Source organism: Suncus etruscus, chromosome 5 (assembly GCF_024139225.1).
Source record: "Suncus etruscus isolate mSunEtr1 chromosome 5, mSunEtr1.pri.cur, whole genome shotgun sequence".
Classification (NCBI taxonomy): Eukaryota; Metazoa; Chordata; class Mammalia; order Eulipotyphla; family Soricidae; genus Suncus; species Suncus etruscus.
In genome coordinates this window covers 51,702,916-51,730,551 of record NC_064852.1, presented here as the reverse complement: position 1 = coordinate 51,730,551, position 27,636 = coordinate 51,702,916, and the positions used below count along the sequence as shown (strand labels likewise).

General features: G+C 35.8%; 1 protein-coding gene and 1 non-coding gene across 2 annotated transcripts in view; one reads left to right on the top strand and one right to left on the bottom strand.

The window, feature by feature from the left end:
- Positions 1 to 27,636, bottom strand: part of GALNT13 (polypeptide N-acetylgalactosaminyltransferase 13) — a 623,731-nt gene that overhangs the window by 560,828 nt on the left and 35,267 nt on the right. The gene's annotated exons all lie outside the window — the stretch shown is intronic.
- Positions 18,870 to 19,002, top strand: LOC126010123 (small nucleolar RNA SNORA51). Its single transcript, XR_007496259.1, has one exon. It is a non-coding gene; the product is annotated as a small nucleolar RNA SNORA51 (small nucleolar RNA).

Below are 27,636 nucleotides of genomic sequence, written 5' to 3'. Positions count from 1 at the left end.
ATAGACATCGCCATTGAGTCTTTTTAGATATTCTTGCAGCAGAGTGGTCAGGGCACATTTTCACCCCACACTGTAGTCTTGTTGAGTTTGAGATTTGATGTCCAGGAGTAAGGGATCAGGTAGTGCCCTTGGACTGGGGTTCCTTTTGGGGCTGAATCTGGTAGCATGTATCAATTCACATTTGGGGGTGGGTGAGAAGGGCCACAGTGGTTGTAGCTTCTTGCCATGGCACGAGATTTGGGACCAAGAGGGTGTCCTTTTGCTTTGGGAGCTGGGTGGTGGTTTATTGGGGCAGTACCTACTTGGTCCCTATTGAGTTAAGAGCTGAGAGTAAAGAGGGTTAAATAGGGAAGGATAATTTAATTCAATTTTTAACAAATAAGAGTATTGAAGCATTAATGGATAACATACATTTGTGCAGATAGTGGATAATATCTATGGGTAGGAACATTACTCTGTAGCTAAAACCATTACTATATAACAATGTAGACTAAAAGTAAATAATCTATTAAGATACATTTTAGCTTTTAAAAGTAAAAAAACTGTTTAATGGTAATGGGTAGAATCATGAGAAAAGCAGAAAGATGAAGGTACAGAACAGAAAAATATTCATTTGAATTGAGATTCTTAGAACATATGTAAGTTTAAATTAGTATCTGAAGACATTTAATGATAGAGGAGAATACAAAAGAATAGAATGAAATAATTTATGGGCTAATTCTTTAAATGAGCAGTGTGGGTTCCATATTCTATTTTCTCTGTAAATCATTTTTAAGAAGAAAGAATAAAAAGATTGTGTCAGAACTACAATGTACAAGATAGTACATTGGAAAGGACATGTGCCTTGAACACACAGCTGGCCCAGGTTCAAAACTCCAGTATCTCATGTGATTCCCTGAGCACTGTAAATACAGAAGAAACCACTAAGTATTGCCAAGTGGGTGGCTCCAAAAAACACTAAAAAAAAGAGAAAAGAAGAAAGAAAGGAAGAAGGAAGGAAATAAGGAAGAAAAGGAGGGAGGGAGGAAAGGGAAGGGAGAGTGGGAGGGAGGGAGAGAGAAAGAGAGAGAATAAAAGGAAGAAAGAGAAAAGCAAGAGAAAGAAAAAGAAAGAGAAAGAAAGAAAAGGAGAAAGAGAGAAGGAAGAAAGAAAGAAAGAAAGAAAGAAAGAAAGAAAGAAAGAAAGAAAGAAAGAAAGAAAGAAAGAAGGAAGGAAAGAAAGAAAGAAAGAAAGAAAGGAAGGAAGAAAGGAAGAAAGAAAGGAAGGAAGAAAGGAAGAAAGGAAGAAAGAAGAGAAGGAAGAAAGAAGAGAAGGAAGAAAGAAGAGAAGAGAAGGAAGAAAGAACGAATGAAGTACAGAGAGCATCAGGATATAGAGCATAAGGCAATAAAAAGAAATTTATACAAAACTGCAAATAATAGAATCTTTCTCTTGAGAAAAATACATATCAAGTAGCATATCAAATTAGAGCTCTCAACTGAAGTAATCATTCCAGATTCTCTTGGTGAATATATACACTTTATATATTATTTTCTGGGAGGTCCTCCTGTAAGGAATAAAGACACTTCCATATCTCTGTCTTTCTGCCTTCCAAGAAAGGGTTGATATGAGGAATTTTATTTCTTTGTTTCCATTATGATATTATTTTATTAGATTATTTACTACACTTGATGACTCCCAATGGTATCGGAAGACTTTAAAATGGCAGGGATTCACTGTCTCCATTCAATTCAACATAGTATTAGAAGTCCTATGGGACCGGAGAGATAGCATAGAGGTAGGGCGTTTGCCTTTCATGCAGAAGGTCGTTGGTTCAAATCCCGGCATCCCATATGGTCCCCCGAGCATTTCTGAACATGGAGCCAGGAGTAACCATTGAGCACTGCTGGGTGTGACCCAAAAACAAAATAAATAAATAAATAAATAAATAAATAAATAAGTCCTAGCAATAGCAATCAGACAAAAAAAAATAAATCAAAGGAATTCAAATAGGTAAAGAGGAAATAAAACTACCTCTATTTTCAAATGATATCATCATATACATAAAAAACCCTAAAGAGTCCACAGAAAAGCTCTTGGAAACAATAAACCAATACAGCAAGTGAACCAGCTATAAAGTCAATACAAAAAAAGACAGTTGTATTCTTTTATGCAAACAAGACAGAGGAGGAAAATATAAAAGTCCAACCCATTTAAAATAGTATCTAAAATATCATGAAAACTTCAAAATACTTCAGAAAGAAATTGAAGAGGACTTAAGTAATTGGAAGAACATCCCATGACCATGAATAAGAATAATCAATATCATCAAAATGACCACCTTACCTAAACTACTATATAGACTGAATACAATCCTATCCAGATTCAGACATCATTTTTTCAGGACTTAGAAAAATCTATTATAAAGTTCAAGTGAAATAACAAAAGATTGATGGGTTAGCCAAATCAATATTGATTTACGACAAATCCATAGTGAACCAAAAAATCATGGTATTGGAAAAAAAAGAGTCTCAGGCCAATGGATCAGAAGAAAACATCCAGTGACATATCCCCCAAATATATGGTGAGCTAATATTTGACAACGGAGCCAAGAACTTGGAATGGAACAGACAGTGTCTTCAACAAATGGTGTTGAAACAACCAATAACTATCTGTAAGAAATTAAAGATTGACCCATACATCATACCTTACAAAGAAGTCAACTCAAAATGGATTAAAGAAATCAGACCTGAAACTATAAAGTTAATTGAGGAAAACATAAGCATAACACTCCATGACTTACAAATCAAAAGTGTCTAATGATAGAATGCCCATAGCAAGAGCTATAGCATCAAACCTAAATAAAAGGGACTACATCAAACTAAAAAGTTTCTGTATGGCAAAAGAAACACAGACTAAAACTAGAAGATAGCTAACAGATTGGGGGGGGGGGGAAATTGCACTCAACACATCAAATAAAGGTTTGATATATAGGATATACAAAGTATTCACAAAGGTTAGCTTCACAAAACCTAAAGTAATGCAAAAAATGGGGAGAAGAAATGAACGATTTTCTGAAAAAGACCAGAAGATGGCCAAATGGCACATGAAAGCATGTTCATCATCACTTATTAGAAAATCCAAATCAAGACAACAAGGGTGTACCATCTTACACCAGTGAGGATGGCAAATATCAAAAATAACTCTGTTGGTGCAGATGTGGTAAGAAAGAAACTCTCATCAACTCCTAGTGAGAATACTGCCGCTTCAACTCCTATGGAAAAGGGTATGGAGGATTCTCAGTAACTCAAATTTGAGCTGCCATATGACCCAGCAAACATCTCTTAGGTATCTATCCCCAGGATAAAAAGACATTCATACAAAAGTTTATATGCACACCACTATTCATTGCATCACTCAGTTCAATAGATAAGAGTTGGAATCAACCTGATGTCCAACAACAGATGGTGGATCATTAAGATGTGATACATATACACAATGGAATACTGCATAACAGTAGAAAATGATACAATCATGCAATTTACAGTAACATGAATGGAACTAGAAAATATTATGTAAAATGAAGTAAGCCAGAAGAAGGAAAAATACAGAATGATATCACTTATATGTGGTATTAATAATAACTCCACAAAACTCCGAACACCAGAGGTGTGAGGGTATAATGAGAAGAAGCTATCAAATCAAGTGGAAGAGGAGAAACACAAAGCCTTGACTCACTTTTATAAGAAAAAGAAACCTGCAACAACAGAATCAGCTGTTTACTTTTAACAGGTGTACAATCAACTTTTCACTACAAAGGCCTATAATTATGATCTAATGTTTTAATGCACAGAAACAGGTGCAGAATATGTTTGGAAGACAAGCTTCCACTGCAGCGCTTACTATCAGTACTTCTTAATGCCTTAATTTGTTATGTTTAAAATAACTTCAACTTCTGTGACCACAGTAGTTCTTGGAAATATAGTTTGGAAACCCTAATTTTACAATTCATTACTCTATCATATTAGACTCTAAATACAGTGCTCAGTATGACAATGTCTTGACAAAATTTTCCAGTTTATCCATTTTCCTTTAGATTACATCTGCTATTATGATCTAATGTTTAGATCCATAGAAACCACTGAAATTGGCAAATGCACAACATAGACTTTTTATTAGAGACCCGTTCATTGAGTATGTTTTTGAAAATTACTATGATCTTTTTTTTCTTTTGTGTCTTCTTTCTCAATTCAAGCTGTTATTATTATATCATAATGCCCACAGGGGCAGTTTCCTTTCAGGAAAGGAACCTCGATGCACAGTACTTGGTGAATGATACTACATGGGTAGACCCCAATTATAGTGCTATGTATCATATTGCTTAGTACTCTAGACGCAACTATTAGGTTTATCTTAAATGCTCCATGCACAATCTAATCCCAAAAGCTTCAGTTATCAAACTTCACCCACACCATAGAAAAATGGACTAGAAATGGGAAAACTTTTCCCCTCCAATGTGCCAGCCTTATTTTTTTAAAGTGCTCAGACCCATCACATAGGGGTCAGACCTCCAACTACAACTAATGAATAATTTCTAATGCCTATATATGTCATTGTGAGTGTGGATGTGGATGTTTGTCTAATCTGGATTGTACAGAATCCCTGCCTATATTGTATATAGCGTCTGTTATATAGTAGCCTCTCATTCCCCCACCCCCAGTTCATCCCCCTACAAAATTCCTATCCTCTCACCCCTTATCCATTACTTATCCCTATTTAACTCTCTTTCCCTCCAGTTTTTAACTCCTCAGGAACTGGGATCTTCCTCCTACCCCAGCAAGCTGTCACCAGTCTCCCAAAGTAAAAGGACATCCTCTCTAGTCCCCTTCTCTCACTATAGCAAGAAGCTGCAACCACCACTCTTGCTAACCCTTCCTTCCTTCCTTCCTTCCTTCCTTCCTTCCTTCCTTCCTTCCTTCCTTCCTTCCTTCCTTCCTTCCTTCCTTCCTTCCTTCCTTCCTTCTTTTTGGTTTTTGGGCCACACCCAGTGGCACTCAGCAGTTAGTCCTGATTCTGTATGGAGAAATCACTCCTGGCAGGCTGGCTCGGGAGACCATATAGATGCTGGAAATCAAACCTGCTTCCTTTTCTGTCGACCAGGTACAAGGCAAACGCCATACCACTGTGCTATCACTCCAGCCCCTGATTATTCTATGCAGCCTTCTTTCTCCTACCTCTCCTCAATGTGGACTAAGCTTGCTACTGGATTCATCTCTGGAGGAACCACCAACTTGAGGACCCTGAGTGCAGCAAACCATTTTTCAGACTCCACTAGACCACTGTGTGAGTTGAAAATGTGCCCTGGATCTTAACCCCCCTCAGACTACCTCATAAGACTTAATGGAGATAACTATATTTTCTTTGTATGTTTACTTCCTTAATAGCTCCCCCAACCCACCCCTTTTTTTTCTTTTCTTTTCTTTTTTTTTTTGGAGGGGGACCTGTTTTGGTGTGCTTAGCAGAAAATTCTAGTAGAAATTCTTGCTTGGATTAAGAATTTAGGTCAAAACCAGACCACAAGGATTGTATTTTTACCCTCAAATACACCAATAATATAATGCTCCAATAATATATGACATAATCTGGCATCATTTTTTTTGCATAGGCACACTGAAATGGGGGAAATTTTATGTAAAAAAAGAAGTTCTTATCTAATAGGGATAAGAACCCCAAAATTTAAGAATGCAGGGACACCTTCAACCCTGAACAATCATCATAGGGACTTCATTTAGACCTAATGTGATTGGACATCATCCATCCAACCCGAATTCTCAGATCCCAACCTTAGAATTGGCACAGTTCTTTGCACCAGCACCAGAAATCAAACTTTACTGGGGAAGGCCTTAATACTGCTCAGACACCAACTTGTACCAGGGTAGATTCATATGATACCCTGATGACAAGGAAGAAGCAACATCTTGATCTAAGGGCAGGTTGCCCTACCTCACTACCTAACAGTGAGATGAAATAAGAAGACCCCCAACCAAAGGAGCTGTGCAAAAACCAAAATCATTAATTAAAGAAGACTGACTACTACAACCTCGATTGAGCAGAATTTTTCCTGCGATTACAAAGAAAGACTTTATACTAGACCTCACCCTAGGATCTGTGCAAAAACCAAGATATCTAATTATAGAAGACTGACTTTGACAACTGCGACTGAGCAGGACTTTTTCTTGGACCACAAAGAAAATCCTTGGTGTCTGAAAACTAACATGCCAGGAGCCTATTGTTGGTCTCATGACAATATCCTTCAAGGGTAGAGACACTCTATATCTCTTATGCCAAGGAAATTTTCCTTCTAATTTCCTCAACATTTACTGTGCGCCTTTTCAAAAAAAATAAAAAGAAAAGAAAAACCAAACCACCACCAACAACCAAAAAACTACTTGCCACACCAGCTCCTTCTTTTCTTAATTTTATATTTATAGCTTCGAGATAGAGCCCCCAGGCTTTTTTTTTTTTTTACATAACCATAGAACATGAATCATCTGGTTCTACCCCCCATTTATATGCCTTCCTACAAACAGAGAAAAGACAAAATAAGTGAATGGGATCCAGGGGCAAAATGGTATCAGAAACATAGAGTGGAAATAAAAACCGATTAGTTCTAAATACCCAAATTAATGTCAATGACAGTTGAATCAAAAGACCCAAATATAACAAGCTAAACCCAAAATGGACCTGCTACACTAGAAGTCTAGGTAGCTAAGTGTGGAAGTATGGGATGCATGCTGGGAAATATGATCGAGGTACATCAACACTGGTAGTGGGAACGGCTCTATTTCACTATAACTATGTAGATGAAATATAACTGTGAATGACTTGTAATTCACATTGGTCTCAATAAAAAAGGGGGAATTAAACAACGTTGGGCTGGAGAGACAGTACAGTAGGTAAGGTGCTTCCCTGCACAATGCTAGTCCATGTTCAATCCCCAGCATCCCATATGATACCCCAAGCACTGCAAAGAATAATTGCTACATACAGAGCATTAATCACTCTTGACATTGCCGAGTTGTCCCAACAACAAAACAAAACAAAATATTATTGATGATATATATTTCCAAACCCTTGTCTTCATCTTCACACCTGCAGACACAGTGAAGGAAGAAAACATAAAGAAGCAGAAAATCAAAGAATTTTCCCCCTAAGCTAGTTGCAGAATGCTAGGGAAAAAATGCTTTGTTGTCATGACTAACACGGTAATTGCTCAAGTGTTATACATTTTTCATTCTTGCTCTTTCCTCTTCTTGCTCCTCACCTACTTTCAATTGGACCCTCTGTTTCCAAGACACCTTCTAGTTTGACTCTATGCTGCTCAATTGGGTGTCTCTGATACTAACTGGGGTTGCCAGGCAACATGACCAATAGAGCACTCACCAGCCTGTGTGGCGGCTCTATTTTTTGGTTTGCAGGTGGAAGATTTGGACAGAATTTCATTAGATTTCCACAGTGAAATTCTGTTTTGTTGCAGTGCATAATGAACTTTATTATATATACATATAATTTTAATGTTACCATTATTCAATATTATTTAGGTTTTACATTTCACAATTATTAATATTTCCAGAAAATTCTGGAGAATAGAATTTCCCTTCAAAATATTTCCTAGCAGTTTAAAAATTCATTATTATAAAAATGGTTTAATATAAAAATGCTAACAGGAGAGAGGTGCAAAAGTAATTTCTTGGGGTGGGAAAGTTATAATTATTTTGAGTATAAAACGATGTAAAATGCTATATACTTAGAGCATTTTTATATGTATGTGTATATAACATAGTTCATGTACTTTTAAAAGATGGTAACAACATTAATAAATGTGCATACAGTTATCTAAGTGAAAGATATGTATGTGTGATGTATATTAGTTTGGAAATAAAAATAATCTCCATGTTTTATAAAAGTATAACATGTTCTTAAAGACTGGGCAATGCTATTGCACCAAATCATTTTAACAATGAAGACTATTTTACCATATGGCCACCATGCATTTACTAATAACTTGCTATTTATAGAGAAAGAGTCTTAGCCATCTATTCAAATGAGAGCATATAAAAATGCAGACAGCACTAAAAGCCACACACTAAAAATGGTTTGCTATCTCTTTCAGCCTCACCAGTTCACACACTGAGATGCAGAGAAAAATCACCACTAGGTATTTACCTCAGAAAGGCATAGAGACACTAGGCTAGTCTATGCTAGTCTAACCTCAGTGACATGTATCTAGACCCATACTTGCCAAAATTTCCTACAGAATAACATAGAAGAAAGGTTACTAAAATCTGGTACAAACTTTGAAGCAGAAGTTTTTGGTAATTTTATGTGAATTTTATTTTTATATATAATGTGTTTTATTTATAAAACTTTATTGTAAAATCCACTTGAGAGTGGGGGAATATTTTACAATTTATCTCCTGGTCCTTCTAAGGAAATTAGCACTGAAAAGGTCTAGTTTTTAGGAATACATATATGCTATTCTTACTGATATGACATTAATATATAATGCCTCTTTTATAAATGTCACCTAAGGCTTTAAGGTTTTAGAACTGATTGACCAAAGTATTATGTGTTGTCAAACCGTTCAATCTTTACAGCATGAATTTGAAGTCTTGTTTCTTAACATACACCATGTTGTTCAAACTAAGCTGGTTAAACCCCTTAATAAATTCAGTTCTTGTAAACATCCAAAGTAGCTTTAACTAAATAAGGTTTAGCCACTTAACCATCTGTTCTTTAAGATAGGTTCTTTTGATGAGAGTATCTTTTTCTAAAGCAGATAGAGATGCATAGAATGAGCTGTTTTAAAGCTTTTAAAAATATAAGTGGTAATGTCCAATTTCTCCTAACTTAGTTGTCAGATGATGAAATGTAAGTCCAAAAGATAATGACTATGAAAAATTTCAAAAAGTCTAGTGATATGATTCCAGCTGGTATTCACCATTCCTTAGTTTGACATTACATAATGTTCTACTGTGATAAAGCTAAATTTTAAGAAAATATTCCAGTATAGCTCAAGTATAAAAAACAACATGCTTAAAGGGCAGCAACTGAGACTCACAATCCTATATAAATATAAATAATTGCCCAAGAGGAAAAATGTAGCTTGCCTTTCCTCCTGTATAAATCAGCAGTAAGCGTGGACAGGTTATGTTCTTTCTTAAATAACTTAACTGTTATCTAATAGAGTTTAAGTAAATTATAATCCTTTTCCATATGATAAATGCTTTGCATACAATATCACATTAGACCTCACCAAAATTTTTCAAACAGATACTATTATGCTATTTTAAAGCTGAGAAAAATAAGAGAAATGGAGAGATAGTACAGGAGGTAAGGTGTTCACCTTGCATGTAAACAGCCCAAGCTGACTAGCAAGGCACCAAGCACAGGTCCAGAGAAAGCTCAGAGTATTGCTGGATGTAACAAAAAACTCAAGACCACTCCCTCTCAAAAAAATCTGACAAAATCAAAGCAAATAAGCTAAAATTTTAGTTCAAAGTCACAAAGCAAGCAATTTACAGGACTGAGATCAGAGCTGTTTGTAAAAAAAGGCTATACATTTTAGTCAACATACTCTTATCAAAAAGGTATTTTCATTTATTAATTGTGAATGAGATACTAAAAGCTTACCCAATTCCCTTCATCTCCTTTCTTATTTAGAACATATGCAAAAACTGTAGCTAAACACTATGAACAATAGTTTCAACTGAATGATGATATTCTGGTAGAAATATTGAGAACTGTTTCCAGAATTTCCTATTTAAGGTATTCTATGAGAGTTGGTTGAATGTCTATTTCTCTTCTTTATTGAAAAAAATAGGATTCCTGTGTAACAGGTTTTATTTCATAGCAATGGATAACTCCTGTCAGGATAATGTCATATAATAAAAGCGGCAAGCAGAACTACATAAAAATTAAGTTTCCAGGGACCAGAACCATAGCTCAAAGGTAGGCATTTGCCTTGCAGGTATCCCACATGGTCCCCCAAGCCAGGAGCAACTTATGAGCACATAGATAGGAGTAACCCCTGAGCATCACCAAAGTTAAACTGATAACAACAGCTCATTTTTCTGTGAAGTATTAAAATATAATCAATTCCAAATTTTGACTCTGATAAATAAAATAAAAGATATTTAAGAGCTAAAAAATACTCTCCCTTTTTTAAATTTATTTTTACAGAGAAACAGCACAGCAAATTTGGTGCTTGCCTTTCACTTGGCTAAAAATAATCTCCCCAATGCTGACACCTTGTAAGATCTCTCAAACCAGCCAGGAAGTGATCCCTGAGCACAATGCCAGGAATAAATCCTAAGTTCTGCCTGGCGTGGCCCAAAGTCAAAACAAACAAATAAACACAAACACACATACACAAAAGAAACTCATAAAAAATATTATTGAGAGAAGCTGGAGAGGTGGCACTAGAGGTAAGGCATCTGCCTTTCAAGCACTAGCCTAGGATGCACCACGGTTTGATCCCCCAGTGTCCCATATGGTCCCCTCCAAGCCAGGGATGATTTCTGAGCGCATAGCCAAAAGTAACACTTGAGCGCCAAATGGGTACACCCCCCAAAAAAAAATAAAAAAATAAAAATAAAAATATATCCTTGAGAGAAATGAAAAGATCTAAATATAAGAAATATATCCAGAGTCAATATTGTACATATGCCAATTTTAAACTCAATTGACAATAGATTGAATGCAATTACAACCAAAATCCCAACACCTGTGTGTCAAACAAATTAATCTAAAATTTACATAAGATAAACCAAGTCAAAATACCATAAATAGACTTTGTAGGAGAGCTTTCTTTAAAAGCAAAATATAATTTTAAAGCTCACACAATTTATTTTAAGTAGTATTATGAGACTAACAATCAGACAATTCAAAAGAGTGTGTCCCCAAATAGAAAATGCATAGACATTTAATTTATGATAAAGGCGGTGTTTAGAAGTAGTGTACAAAGGAGAACCTGACAGCATGGTTCTGTCACAACCTAATATCCATTTGGATGAAAAATAGAACTTGGCTTCTGCTTCGAGCCATTCAAAATATAACAATTGCAAATGAATGTTCCAAGTGCAGAGTGACAAAAATATTAAAAAATTAAAATTAAAAATTCTTTCCCTATCAAATCTTCATTAAAGGAAAATTACAAATGTACAAAAAATACACTTGAGATATTTAATTAAATTAAAAATGTCTAATTCCAAATATAACTAAATCTTTCACATTGACAATAAAGAAATCAACATCAAAGAAAAAAAGGGTCGGAGCATCAGTACAGTAGTACAGTGCTTGTCTTGCAAGCTACTGACCTCAGTTCAATCACTCATACCCCACATGATCCTGGAACTTACGATGATTATCCCTGAGCACAGAGCTAGGAGTAAGCCAATAGATGCCACCACCAAAAAGAAAAAGAAAAAGAAAAAACCACCAACAAAAGAAAGAACAAATTTAAAATATAGATAGGCTTACTCTTCAAGCCTGTGTTCTCCCTAGAATATGTATCTCAATTGCTCATAGAAATGAGCTCCCCTGCTTGCTTTTTCTTTTAAGGATGTGCTCATTCTTAAACACATATTTCTTCCTTCTCTCCACCCCAAACATATGCATATTTCTAGTTTTGTTCAATTAAAAGCTATGTATATTGACTGAAAAAATGGAAAAATATACATGGTGGCTAAAAATGGCAATCTAGAAAACAGTACTATGCAACAATTAAAACATACAGCACAATGATATGTGTATATTTAAACTGCACGTGTATTAGAATGGCTAAAATTCAAAGGGCTAACTGTATTCAGTAAGAAGGGATAAGCATGAATGGAGCATAATCCCGGTTAAACTAATGTGGAAAAGTCTGTCAGATCTAGTTAAAGTGAATGTTTGAGTAGATTATACCTGAGCTTTTCAAATTTTTAGGGGCTTAAGGGTCACAAATTTGAGTGTTCAAGACTTACTCCTGGTTTGATACTCATGAATCAATCTTAGCAGTGCTTTGAGAATTTTTATGTGGTTCTAGGATCAAATCGAAATCAGTTGCATACAATGCAAGTACATTACCTGCTATAATATTTCTCTAAACCTCTTGATTGGAGACTCTAAAAAATATTTATTTCTTGCAGACAGCAGAAGTCCGGTTTATTTTTCCTAACCCAGTTCTCTACTATGTGTCTTTTAATTGGAGAGTTTAGTCCATTAACATTTAGGGAAATTATTGATAAAGAGGACTGTTGTGCAGTTGTATTGTGTGGCGTGGTTGTTGTTACAATCGGGGGTTTGGATTGTGTAATTCGTCTCTGAGTAAGTCACTTAGGATCGGCTTAGTTTGCACAAATAGTTCAAGTTCGTTCATATTTGTGAATGTTTTTAGTCTGCCCTCCCATATGAATGATAGTTTTGCTGGGTATTGGACCCTGGGTTGGAAATTTCTTTCACTCAGTCGTTTAAATACGTCATTCCACTGTCTTCTTGCTTGAATTATTTCAAATGGGAGATCTGGTTTGATTCTTATGTCCTTTCCTTTGTACTTGAGGTTTTTTTTCTCCCTTATTGCTTTCAGGAGTTCCTCTTTCTCTTTGTTTTTCGCCATTTGGATTATTATGTGTCTTGGTGTGAGTTTATTAGGGTCTATTTTATTAGGGACTCTCTTGACTTCTTGGATTTGTCCTAAATTGTCTTTCCAGAGGGTGGGAAAGTTCTCTGTTATTATCTCCCTGACTACTTGTTCTTCCTCCTTCCCTATTTCTTCCCCTTCTGGTATACCCACAATTCTTAGATTGTTTCTTTTGTCCTTGTTCATTAGATATTGGATTTTTCCTTCCAGTGCTTTGCCTTTTATTTCTTTGTTGGTTTCTTGATCATTTTTATATTGCAGTTTTCCTTCGAGTTCATCGATGTGCTTCTCCAACTCTGTGGTTCTACTCGTAAGGCTTGTTATTTTGTCTTTTAAATCCTTCACTTCTTTTTGTATGGAATCTCTCATGTTCTTTAACATTTCTTCTTTAATTTGGCTGAGTCGTTCGTCCATGAAATTCTTATACTCGGTTGCTAGGTTTTCTTTCATTTGTTTTAGTAATTCTTGCATTTCCTTCCTCATGACCGCTTTTAGGTCTTCTTCCCCTGGATCTGTGCGTTTTGGTGGACTTGGAAACTTGATAGGGCTTGTCATGATGTCTTCAGTTATAAGAGATCTCCTTGATTTACGCATAATTCTTTGTATTTAATGGTGTGTTTTGGAGTGCTGTGGCTTCTAATTTCGGCCTGCTTTGGTCTCCTTCCTAAAGGTTTTTCTAGAGGAGCTCACGCCTCCCCAGCCGGCACTCAGGAGTCTCTGGGAGGAGTGGCAGGCCCAAACGCCAAGCAAAAGGAGAGAAGCTCACTCACGCCTCCCCAGCCGGCACTCAGAAGTCTCTGGGGGGAGTGGCAGGCCCAAACGCCAAGCAAAAGGAGAGAAGCTCACTCACGCCCCCCCAGCCGGCACTCAGGAGTCTCTGGGAGGAGTGGCAGGCCCAAACGCCAAGCAAAAGGAAAGAAACTCACTCACGCCTCCCCAGCCGGCACTCAGGAGTCTCTGGGGGGAGGGGCAGGCCCAAACGCCAAGCAAAAGGAGAGAAGCTCACTCACGCCCCCCCAGCCGGCACTCAGGAGTCTCTGGGAGGAGTGGCAGGCCCAAACGCCAAGCAAAAGGAGAGAAGCTCACTCACGCCCCCCCAGCCGGCAATCAGGAGTCTCTGGGAGGAGTGGCAGGCCCAAACGCCAAGCAAAAGGAAAGAAACTCACTCACGCCTCCCCAGCCGGCACTCAGGAGTCTCTGGGGGGAGGGGCAGGCCCAAACGCCAAGCAAAAGGAGAGAAGCTCACTCACGCCCCCCCAGCCGGCAATCAGGAGTCTCTGGGAGGAGTGGCAGGCCCAAACGCCAAGCAAAAGGAAAGAAACTCACTCACGCCTCCCCAGCCAGCACTCAGGAGTCTCTGGGGGGAGGGGCAGGCCCAAACGCCAAGCAAAAGGAGAGAAGCTCACTCACGCCTCCCCAGCCGGCACTCAGAAGTCTCTGGGAGGAGTGGCAGGCCCAAACGCCAAGCAAAAGGAAAGAAACTCACTCACGCCTCCCCAGCCGGCACTCAGGAGTCTCTGAGGGGAGTGGCAGGCCCAAATGCCAAGCAAAAGGAGGGAAACTCACTCAAGCCTCCCCAGCCGGCACTCAGGAGTCTCTGGGGGGAGGGGCAGGCCCAAACGCCAAGCAAAAGGAGAGAAACTAACTCACGCCTCCCCAGCCGGCACTCAGGAGTCTCTGTCTGCTGTCTGCAAGAAACACACCTACAGTTACAGGATAAGCACAGGCTTAGAATTAAAGGATGGAAAGTAATTATTCAGGCCAATGGAAAACAAAAAAGAGCAGGGACAGCCATTCTTATATCAGACCAAATTGTATTCAACCTCAAGAAAGTGATCAGAGACAAAGAGGGGCACTACTTACTGATCAGGGGAACATTAGATCAAGAAGTGCTAACCCTGGTCAATATCTATGCACCTAATGTAAAATCACCAAAATATGTGAGGCAACTACTGACAAACCTGGAGAAACACATGAAGGGAATTGTGATAATAGTAGGGGACCTCAATACTCCACTATCACCACTGGACAGATCCTCCAAACAGAAAAATAGTAAAGAAATAAGAGCTCTAAATGAAAAATTAGAAGAATTAGGGCTAATAGACTTATATAGAGCCCTCCATCCCCAGAAAGTAGAATACACATTCTTCTCAAACCCACATGGAACCTTCTCCAGAATAGATCATGTCTTAGGATACAAAGCCAACCTATATAAGACCACAAAGGTAAGGATCATTAGAAGTACCCTTTCAGATCACTATGCAACAGAGCTTATAATTGATGTCAAGAAGAAGCAATGGAGGAAAACTAATACCTGGAGATTGAATAACATACTGCTTAACAACAGCTGGATCAAAGAACAACTCAAGGAGGAAATAAAAAGATTCCTTGAGACGAATGACAATGAAGAGACAACATGTCAGAATTTATGGGATACAGCAAAAGCAGTACTTAGGGGGAAACTCATAGCATTACAGGCCTATGTTAAGAAACAGGAAAATAACAAAACCAACAGTTTAAAAGATCACCTCAAAGAATTGGAACAACAGCAACAGAGAAATCCAACCACAACCAGAAGGCAAGAAATCATAAAAACCAGAGCAGAAATAAACAACATAGAGACTAAGAAAACAATACAAAAAATCAATGAGACCAGGAGTTGGTTTTTCGAAAAAATAAATAAGATAGACAAACCATTGGCAAAACTTACCAAAAAAAAAGAGGGAAAACACCCAAATCACTAGGATCACGAATGAAAGGGGAGAGATTACAACAGAACCCCAAGAAATACAACATATCATGAGATCATATTATGAACAACTATATTCAACTAGGCTAGAGAACCCACCAGAAATCGACAGATTCTTGGACAAACACCCTCTTCCAAGACTGGAAAAGGAAGACCTAGAAACTCTAAACAGTCCAATCACTTCAGAGGAAATTGAAGATGTAATTAAAAGACTCCCTAAGAACAAATGCCCAGGCCCAGATGGATTTACAGGTGAATTCTATCAAACATTTCAAGAAGACTTATTACCACTGTTCCATAGGCTTTTCAAAACCATAGAAAAAACAGGAATCCTCCCCAACTCCTTTTATGAGGCTAATATCACACTCATTCCTAAAGAAGGCAAAGACACCACCAAAAAAGAAAACTACAGACCAATCTCACTAATGAACATTGATGCAAAGATACTTAACAAAATCTTAGCAAACCGAATCCAACACCTCATCAAAAAGATCATACATCACGATCAAGTGGGATTCATACCAGGAATGCAAGGTTGGTTCAACATACGCAAATCAATAAACATTATACACCACATCAACAACATGAAGGACAAAAACCACATGATCATATCAATCGATGCAGAGAAGGCGTTTGACAAAATCCAACATCCGTTCATGTTAAAGACACTCAGCAAAATAGGGTTAGAAGGCACCTTCCTTAAGATAGTTACAGCTATTTATGAAAAGCCTACAGCCAACATTATACTTAATGGCGAGAAGCTAGAAGCATTCCCACTAAGGTCAGGAACTAGGCAAGGCTGTCCACTCTCTCCACTCTTATTCAATATAACCTTAGAAGTCCTAGCAATAGCAATCCGACAAGAGAAGGGAATCAAAGGAATTCAAGTAGGGAAAGAGGAACACAAGCTAGCTCTATTTGCTGATGATATGATGATATACATCAAAAACCCTAAAGAATCCACAGAAAAACTCCTAGAAACAATCAACCAATACAGTAAAGTGGCTGGATACAAAGTCAATACACAAAAGACAGTAGCGTTTTTATATACAAACAATGAAGTTGAGGAGAGAGAGATTAAAAATACAATTCCATTTAAGATAGTATCAAAAAATATCAAATACCTAGGAATCAACCTTACAAGAGAAGTGAAAGATCTATACCAGGGAAACTTCAAAACACTTCAGAAAGAAATTGAAGACGATCTAAAGAAATGGAAGAACATCCCATCCTCATGGATAGGTAGAATTAACATAGTCAAAATGACTATTTTACCCAAACTGCTATATAGATTTAATGCAATCCCTATCCAAATCCAGACACAATTCTTTAAAGAAATAGAACAATCAATTATAAAATTCATTTGGAACCATAAAAGACCCAGGATAGCTAAACACATTCTGAAAAATGAGAAGTTGGGAGGTATCTCCTTACCTAACTTGAAACTATACTATAAAGCCATAGTAATAAAAACAGCATGGTACTGGAACAGAGACAGGACCTCAGACCAGTGGATTAGAACAGAATTCCCAGACATAAACCCCCAGATATATAGCCAACTAATATTTGATAAAAGAGGCAAGAATATGAAATGGAACAAAGAAAGCCTATTCAACAAATGGTGTTGGTACAACTGGAAACTCATATGCACGAAAGTGAAAATCGACCCATATCTCACTCCTTATACAAAAGTCAACTCAAAATGGATCAAAGATCTGGAAATCAGACCTGAATCTATAAAGTTTATCGAGAATAAAATAGGCAGAACACTCAAAGACCTTTATATCAAAAGGGTCTTTGACAATGGAGCACCAATGGCAAAAACGTTAGCATCAACTATAAACAAATGGGACTATATCAAACTAAAAAGCTTCTGCATGGCAAAAGAAACCCTACTTAATGCAAGAAGACAGCTAACAGAATGGGAAAAAATCTTTTCACTTGATATATCAGATAAAGGGCTGATATCTAGAACATACAAAGCGCTCAGAAACCTGAGCCCTTCAAAACCAAACGAAGCCATAAAAAAATGGGGAGACGAAATGAATAGACATTTCTCTGAGGAAGAGAGAAGGATGGCCAACAAACACATGAAAACATGCTCACCTTCGCTCATCATCAGGGAGATCCAAATCAAGACAACAATGAGATACCACCTCACACCAGTGAGGTTGGCTCACATCAAAAATAATGGAAACAACCTTTGTTGGCGAGGATGCGGTATGAAAGGAACTCTCATCCACTGCTGGTGGGAATGCCCCCTAGTCCAACATCTATGGAGAAAAGTCTGGAGAGTGCTCAAAGAACTCATAATTGAGCTGCCATTTGACCCAGCAATTGCTCTCCTAGGCATATACCCCCAAGATGGAAGGACATTCATTCCAAAATACGTATGCACCCCACTATTTATTGCAGCACTCAGTATAATAGCCAAATCTTGGAACCAACCTCGATGTCCAACAACAGATGAATGGATCATTAAGATGTGGTACATATATACAATGGAATATTACATGGCAGTTAGAAATGATACAATCACAGACTTTGCAGCAACGTGGATGGACCTAGATCATGTTATGTTAAACGAAGTAAGTCAGAAGACAAAAGAAAAACACAGAATGGTAGCACTATTCTGAAACACCTAGAACACATAAAAAACAAAAAAATGACATTGAAGAAGCATAACTGCTTGAACCACAAAGAAAGACTTCATAAACTCCATTCCCTGATCTGCACAGCCACCAAGATCTTTAGAAACAGGTCTGATTTTACCATCCAAGATAAAGTAGAAGTCTTCCACATACCACGAAAGCAGCAAGAGGAGAATAAATGATCTATTTTTTTGACGTCTTTATTTTGGTGTGGAGATTACGGTTGATGTCTCCAATATTATTTTATTTTGTTTGTTTTGTTTTTCTCTTTCTTTTTTGCACTTGAGTATGATTTGATTTCAGAACCGAGATTATTGTGTGGTGCCTGTCTTTATTGCTGTGGTGCTTATCGGTTATTTAATTCGATATTTTTTTTGTATTGTGGTATTTTAATTACTTTTTTCACATCCTCTCTCAAACTGAGGTTGGAAGCCTCTAGACAGGACTCTGCCTATTTTCAGCATATTTGATTTTTGATTGAGAAGAGGACATATTAAGTGATGGGTATTCCCCTGATTCAATGTGAATATGTACCCAAAATACTACAGTGAAAGATATGTAAGCCATTATGAAAAAAAAAATTGTGTTTTTAATCAGAAATTTTCTTTGACTTACATGTATTATTATTATATCAATTATATTATATGTTATGTTATGTCACTATATTATGTTATATTAGTTTACCTCATTATGTTAATCAATTTTGTCCTTTAAATGAATTCTTACTTTAAAAAAACAAACAAACAAACAAAAACAACTTTAGTTTGCTCTGAAGAAAAAAAAATAAAATAAATAAAAGATAAGATAAGGCCTCCCAAATCTTACCACAGGCTGTGTTCTTTACACTGGCTGTATAGAAAGAGGAGGTACAGTAAAGGCACCCCATATACACCTCAACACAGGCCCCTTGCCGGGTATGTATTGTGAATTGGGGGACAAAAAAAAATATTTATTTCTCTAAACCTCTTGATTTGGAGACTCATAAAAAACATTGATACTATCATTTAAAACTAAAATCTCTATTGTTTCACATATAATTGGATTTCTGTTGGGTATGTGTCTAGCAATAAAATGGCTCATGTATAAGAAGACATAAATCCAAGGACTTAAGTAAAGATTTTTATCAGGAGACATTAGTTCAGTCCTTTGAAATATATGGTATACTTGGCAATGCTAAGAGTGACCCTTGAGTTAAGAATTGTCTGTAGGTCCTAAGCAACTCTACATATGATCACATATGTTGAAAAATACAATGCACATGTCTTTTACATTCTGTTATAAGTGGATTTCTAATGGTTTTGTGTTTTGTGGGTTTTGTTTGATTGTTTTTTTGTTTTGTTTTGTTTTTTGAGCCACTTTTCAGTGATGCTTAGGGGTTACTCCTAGCACTCAGGTATCACTCCTGGCAGTACTCAGAGGATGTTTTTGTATTATCTGAATCAAATCCTAATTAGCCATATATAAGGCAAGATCCCTACTTACTGTGCTCTCTTTCTGGGCATCATGTTTTATTTCTTGAACACTATTTTAAGTAGGTTTGTGTCTTTATTTCATTCTCTTCCAATTCAGTATTGCATAGAGAAAAACAAATGATTTGTTCTTGGTTTTGTAGAACCTAAGTTTCTGTATTGGTGGCTTACGATCTTTAATATCATCTTCTATGTATCTATATTGTCATTTTATCTGTAATAATTACAGACAATATATTTTTCTATTTTCATATTCCTGTTTTATTTTTCCTTTTTTGACTAATGGGTAACTTTTTCTTGTGTCTGAGCTCAGAGGAAAGGCTTTCTGCTTTTTTGTTGTTGAATATGTTGTTTACTGGTGTTGTACATGGTCATTACTACTTTGAGGTATTTCTAGTCCTACTTTATTAAAGAATTTTAACATAAAAGAATTTGAATCTTGTCTAAAGCTTTCTCTGCATCTATTGGTATTACAATACAATTTTCTCCGTTCCTTTGTTGATTTGCAATTAGGGATTACATTTATTGATTTGTGTATATTTAAACATTCTTGCATGCCTATAATAAACCCCATTTGACCATGGTGTTTGAGCTTTCTGATATACTGGAGAACTTGGTTTAAAAATATGTTGAGGACCTTAGTGTTTTTGTTATTCCAAGGAATTAATCTATAACTTCTTTTTAGTGACAGCTGTCAATTTCTGATATTAGGGTAACAGAGATGTCATAAAATATATACTAGGATGAATTCCTGTTTTATTTTCAATATTTTGAAAGTACTTTATCAAAAATTTTAAGGCATTATTGAGAGAAGTAGTAGAAATGAGACAAAGAAATAAAAAAGCAACCCATTTTCATGGACTAGAAGACTCATCATTGTCAAAATAACCATCATACCCAATACAGGTTCAACACAATTCCCCAAAAAATTCTGATGACATTCTTCAATGATTTTAAGAAAACTGCACTAAAATTTGCATATACCTATATACTTAAGTATAAGCTGACCCAACTATAAGCTGACCCCCCTAATTTTACCCTAAAAACTGGGAAACTTAGTGTCTTGAGTATAAACCAAGGTGGAAAATGTAGCAGCCACTGGTAAATTTCAAATATAAAAATATATACCCAAAACAATTACAATAATTGAGGAATCAGTAGGTTAATTTTTTTCAATATTTATTGCTAAAGAAAAACTGTAAATTAGAGACAATAGCTTTAAAACTTTAAAGTGCAGAAAACAAAACAGTAGCTTAATAGGTAATCAAGCTAAATCACAAAGGTTAAAATCCTTCAAAACTAGATTCCTATTTATCATATGTATGTCCAAACAGAGGTTCAGCTGTATCTGATTTGAGGGTATCAGCATAGATTTTGTCATCATCCCTGAGTTCGCAGATATCATCATCACCACTGTTGTTCTCATACAAAGTGCATTATATTGTGGGCTACATAGTTCAGTGGCATACAGTTCATTTCAGCAGCCTCCCTCTTCAGCTCAGCCCTGACTGTGGACTGAGCTGAAGCACTGCCCCCTCCAACAGACGGCAGAAGACGACTGGAGACTACATGCATTTAATTAGGTGCTTGCGCACCGAATTATATAGCCCGTATGACCCGAGTATAAGTTGAGTTCTGTTTTTTTGGCACAAATTTTGTGCTGCAAAAAACTCGTCTAATACTCGAGTACATATGGTAATTACAAAACTCTCTAGATAAACAAAGCCATTCTGACAAAAAGGAAAAGTATTGTATTTTCTAAATTTAGAAGTTCTGCATTGGAGCCAGAGAGATAGTACAGCCGTAGGGCATTTGCCTTGAACCCAGGTGATCCAGGACTATAGGAGGTTCGAATCCCAGCATCCCATATGGTTCCTTGTGTCTGCCAGAGTGATTTCTGAGTGCAAAGCCAGAAGTAGTCCTGAGTGCTACTTTTTTTTGGGTGTGACCCAAAACCCAAAATAATAAATATAAGTTCTGCAATTTAAAGTAATCAAAACTGGCTGATAAAGATAGAATCTATACCTATGGACATTGAATTAAGACTCCAGCAACATGCCCTCAGATTTATGGACAATAAATCTTTGATAAAAGAGTTTGATGTGTGACATGGAACAAAGGAAGTTTCTTCAACAAATGATTCTAGGAAACCTAGTGCACATATGTGCAAGCACACACACACACACACACACACAGAAAGAAATTAGCTCCATATCTTCGCCATATACAAAATTTAATTCAAAAGGAACTGAAGATCACGTTAGACCAACATTTGTAAAATACATTTAGAAAAACATAGGTAGAACTTTCAAGTATAAAACATCCTCGGAGATATTTTCAATGATTGTATTCAACTGGTGCGGAGAACAAAAACAAAAATAATCAAAAGGGACTACATTAACCAAGCCTGGTTTTACATGTCAAAAGAAAATCAGACTAAAATAAAGATATGCCCTAAATTAAGAAAATGCTTTCACTCAGTACATACAATAAGGGGTTAGTTAACATCCAAGATATATAAAGCATGCACATAACTCAAATTTTTTGAAAACTGGAACTTGAGCCATAGCATAATGGGTAGAAAGTTTGCCTTGTATGCTGCAACCCGGTTTCAATCCTCCACATTCTATATGGTCCCCTGAGCTTGCTAGGAGTGATTTTGAGCACAGAGCCTAAAATAATCCCACAGCACTGCCAGAAGTGGGCCAAAAATCAAAAAAATAAATAATAAATTTTGTAAAGCATGACATAACCACACAAAATGAAGAAAAAAATATGAAAAGACACTTCTCTGAAGGAAACATATGAACAGATGATAGGCATGTGAAAATGTGTTTATTACTTATTATTAAGGAAATCCTAATCAAAACAATGATAAGGTGTCATCTCACACCATTTATAATGGCATATATCAAAAAGATTCCTCAGAAAACAGTGCTAGCAAGAACGTGACAAACAGCATGGAGATTTCTCAAATTAAGAATTGAGCTTCCATATGACCACATTTTTTTAGGCATCTATACCCCAACCCAAAAATGTTAATTCAAAAAAATACACACCTATGATCACTGTAGCACTTAGTATAATAGACAGGATTTTGAAGCAAACTATATGTCCAATGACAGATGAATGGATAAAGATGGCATGTATCCATGAAAGAATGCAATGCAGCTTAAAAGAAAAATTAAATCATTCAATTATCTATAACTTTAATGGGAAAGAAGCATATGTCATATTTGGCAAAAAGTAAGTCAGAAGACATATATGGATGACCTAATTCTTCTGTGGTATATTGAAAAAGAAAACATTTGATACACATCACTAAATGACAGTAAGCCATCGGTCTCAGATAACTCTCAAAAGAGAGTTGAGGGGAAAGATGAGGAAAATTAGAAACAATACTGAGTCACTGGTAGAAAGTCATGGTACTTAGGTGGCAAGGTGTGATAACTATTTATATCAAGATAATAAATGTTAATACTACTGTGATCATGTCATTTAAACTATAATAGTAAAACAATCAAAAATGCAATAGGAAATACTCTGAATTATTTTTGAAAAGTGTAAATTTACAACACTGCAATAAAAATTAAGGAATCACAAAAATGTTCATGAAAATTGCTAAAATTTTGTTCATAAAAGGAGGCCAATCACAAAAGAGTGCATGTTGAATAATTAATGTATATATGAATTGAAATATCAAGATAAGGGGCCGGAGTGGTGGCACAGGGATAAGGTGTTTGCCTTCCATACGGCGACCTAGGACTGACCGCGGTTGTATCACCCAGCGTCCCATATGGTCCCCCAAGCCAGGAGCAATTTCTGAGCACATAGCCAGGAGTAACCCCTGAGCATCACCAGGTGTGGCCCAAAAACAAACAAACAAACAACCAGAAAACAAAATCAAGATAAATCCATTATGTCTAATAATACACAATTAAATGTTAATCTCTAATCACAGGGCCAGAGTAATAGTACAGAGGTTAGGGTGCTTGCCTTGCATTTAGTTAATTCATGTTTGATTCTTGTAGTTCATAAGACACAAACAAGTCACCCAAGCTAGCTAGGATTGGCTCCTAAGGAGAGCCAGGAGTCAGCCCTTGGGCCCTACCAGGTGTGGCCCAAAAACAAAATCAAAATATTCTTTTTGTTTAAATCTCTAATTAAAATCAAGAACTGATTATTATATAAACCATAATAAGGTTGTTATATCAGGGAACAGAGAAGAAAGCAATATTGGAAATCAAAAAGCAGTCTGAATTAAATAAAATATGCTTCCATATGATGGCTACATAATGTTTGCTGAGAAAAAATTGATTTATGTTCTAAATCATTAAAGATCGTAATTAAAAGCTTAAAAGGCATTACTTTTTTAAATTTCATATATTAAACCTCTGATGTTAGATAAAGTTCAATGAACATAACTAATATCTATAAAGAACTTATTATGTTAGGAACCACTCTGTTTTATCTCATTGAACCTTTATATCATCCAGAACACAAAGTACTATCACTTTTACTCTGAAGAGAACAGAACTTAGAGAACTGAAATAAACTTACATAGCAAACATCTCATTGTGGAGTCTGAACCATAGTGCGGTATGGTTCTGGAGACCATTACCTAAAATAGTACATCAAACTATTTCTCCAATATAGATAGTCCCTCTAGCTCATATTACATTTTGCACTTGTCAAAATTATTGTTTAGTAGAAAAGAGAAACTAAGTCTAAAATATCGTTCTTTCATGGACTCAAGGTATTAAATCTTCAACTTAACACTCTATCCTACTTTCATTTTAAGCACAAATGAGAAGACAAATTGCGTAAGATGACATATTTACTATTTTAATTTATAATTGAACAATATCATGAATTATAGTGCTCTCGTTCCCAGCATACAGAGTGAACAGAGACAAGAAATTCATCACTGTAAACTCTCCTTAAAATTCAAAAAATAATTTTTCCTACTTCTTGAATTCCTGTAAAGTAAAAGACAATATCTTAACTAAGGTTATTAGTAATTTATCTATCTTAACTCACCTTTACTCCAGTGAAATTATTTTTAGTTCAAGACAAGATACTTATTCTGTTGTCTAATAAATTGAATGTGAAGGGTTCCTCTTTACGTTTAAATTTTGCTATTCCATTTAACTGATTTCTCTGTGAGCATTTTCCACTTGCATCCAAATGTAGACTAAAATTAATGCCCATGAAAAAATCTTGAATAATGAATTTCAACATCTCCTTTCTTCCATTTTATCCCCACTTATACATACCCACCTTTTGTTTTTCTTAGAATATTTAGAGGTTTTATTAATTTAATCAATTTATTTCAATGAATTATGTCTTTTTCCAAGTGTGTACCCCTCTCTTTTTTTCTTTCTCTCTTTTCTCTCTTTCTCCCTCTTTCTTTGTCTCTCTCTTTCATTTATGACACTGGTTTACACTATATTGATGAAAGTGTGCCATGCATGTCACTTTATCACCTTTCAGCAAGCATCCAGTTCTTGTTCTGAATGATCAGTTCCAAATATCATTGTCATAGTAGACACTTCTCTACTTTAACTGCACTCACTGCTCTTTCTGGCAAGCTTCCTATCATGCACTAGTTCTCCTAGTACTCAGCTCTACTGTTTCTGGATATTATTACTATACTGCATTTTATTTTTTCTTATAACCCACAGATTAGTGAAATTATTCTTTATCTACCCCTCTCACTCTCAAAGTCATTTTTTCCTTCCCACTTTTCTAGAAGTCAATGAAACTTGTGTCATTCAAATTAAAGAAGGAAATGATTAGTGTTTATTAAATTAAGTTGCCGTTATTACTAAAAATAATTACTAGATTCCTCTTACAAAGGTCATATTTTAAAGTGAAAAACAGAATTGTCAAGTTCTTATTGTCAAAATCAAGAGTATTTTTGCAAATAATTTTTATTTTGATCAAAGTGGATTACAAATCTTTCACAGTAATATTTTAGGTACATAGTGATATTGAATCAGGAGCATCCCCACCACCAATGTTGTCCTCCCTCCACCCCTGTTTCAGCATGCATCTCATATTCCCCTAATATGTCCCCCAGGCTGCTAGTGTAAGTAGTTCCTTCTGTGTCTAGCTTGTTGTAGATTGGGTATCGATTCTGTTTGATCTGTGCAAAAGCCAATATCGCTAACTACAGAAGACTGACTGTAACCACCATGACTGGGCAGAATGTATTCTTGTACCAATAATAAAAAAAAAGATCTTAATCTAGGCTTTGGCCTATGATCTGTACAACAACCAAGATCTCTAATTTCAGAAGTCTGACTGAAACAACTGCAACTGAGCAGAACTTCTGGAAACATAAACAAAGACTTTATCCTAGGCTTCATCCTAGGATTGGTGCAAAAACCAAAATCAAGAGTATATTAATACTCTTGAGAACACAAAATATCTCAATTACAAAGTATATTTGAAATAACAGTAAGTTTGAAAGCTTCTCTCAGCAAAATTCCAATGATAGTTTGTTTCAATAAGCAAGAAGGGATTAAGATTGATCAATTACTAGAGTGACAGAAGATAAAATTTACTTAAGTGTGAAACACTTAAAAAGGAAACACAGTACTGTAGCTAGTATGGTAAAAAATAGACTAAGGGCTTCAGATCTAGACACAATAAATAGAAAGCTAAATGATGAGGTCAAGTTGAACTTCTATTCCACACTTCTCATCACATAAATTAGCTGAAGAACTATAAAATAAAGAACTTATCAGTCGCTTTAAATTCCGAATAATAATAAAATATACATTATTGCTTGTTTTTTATACTTTTTAGGTTTTCTTGACTCAAAATTTTAAGAGGATTATGTTTGTATTTCTGAGTGGTTCTAGGAATAGCCAATATAAAGTGATTATCATTAATTCTGGTTGAAATCAACTATTTATTTACTGAAGAATTCAAAAGTAAGAGCCAAGGTATTTGAAGTGCTTTTATGCAAATAAAAGAAAGTTAGATGATCCACAGAATTTAAATATTTAGCACCTGGAATAAGAGAGCACAGAAGCCTTAGAAATAGGTAAGTCTCAGATGTCATTTCCATAAATGATAGACTTAATGTTCTCTGCTGCATTTTTTTTCCTAAAGAAAAATGGAGTGACATATCTATGAAAGAGAATTGTGCAGAAGAACTGACATGTTAGATGTAAAGTGCATGGAATGAAGTATTTAATATGCTAATAAATATTGACATATACAATGCTTATGTTTGATATTGTTTTCCATTAGATGATTTTTAAATATTCATAAAATATTTAACAAACATTGGATGAGATTGTTATACCAAATTAATTGTCAGAAAATTCAACTATTTGCTTTGTATCTAAAGCTTTTCAGAATTCATAAGTATTCAATAATTGCTCCTTCCCCCAACAAAATGCATAAGAACACACTTTCAGCCTATGTTTAGGAGTCATACATTTTGTATTGATTATTTTGTATTGATTACACATAGTATAAAACAAAATGCTTTGTTTATACACTAAAAGTTCAAAGTAAAATTCTACTAAAAGCATCTTGTTCTATTTATAAATAAGGCTAGAGTTGTTTCTTTTCTAAAAATCAAAGGTATTACTGAGTGCCTTCATGATATGCATTATATGTTATTATATAAAATGATGCTGCTCAGTAACAAATACATTCTGTTAATAAGTGAGAGAAGTAGAGCGCCTGTTTCGCATATAGGCAGAGTATGAGGGTGGAGGGAGAGAGGGGGCATTGGTGATGGGAATATTGCACTGGCGAAGGGGAGTGTTCTTGTTATGACTGAAACCCAACTACAAACATGTTTGTAATCATGATGCTTAAATAAAAATATTATAAATGTTAAAAGAAATTCACTGAGTGCACAAAACTGTTACTATGCATGCACTACCTGCCAATTTACACAGAAGAGTTAGTTATAAATACATTTTATAAAATTATTAATTAATTTGTTCAATCAAATAGATAATAAGCAATGATACTATGATTTAAAACCAAGTAGTCTCAATTCATAGTTCAAATTCATAAACCTCTACTTTGTACTGTCCCTTTTTTTGAAGAAAGTATACACTAGGAGCCAATATACAA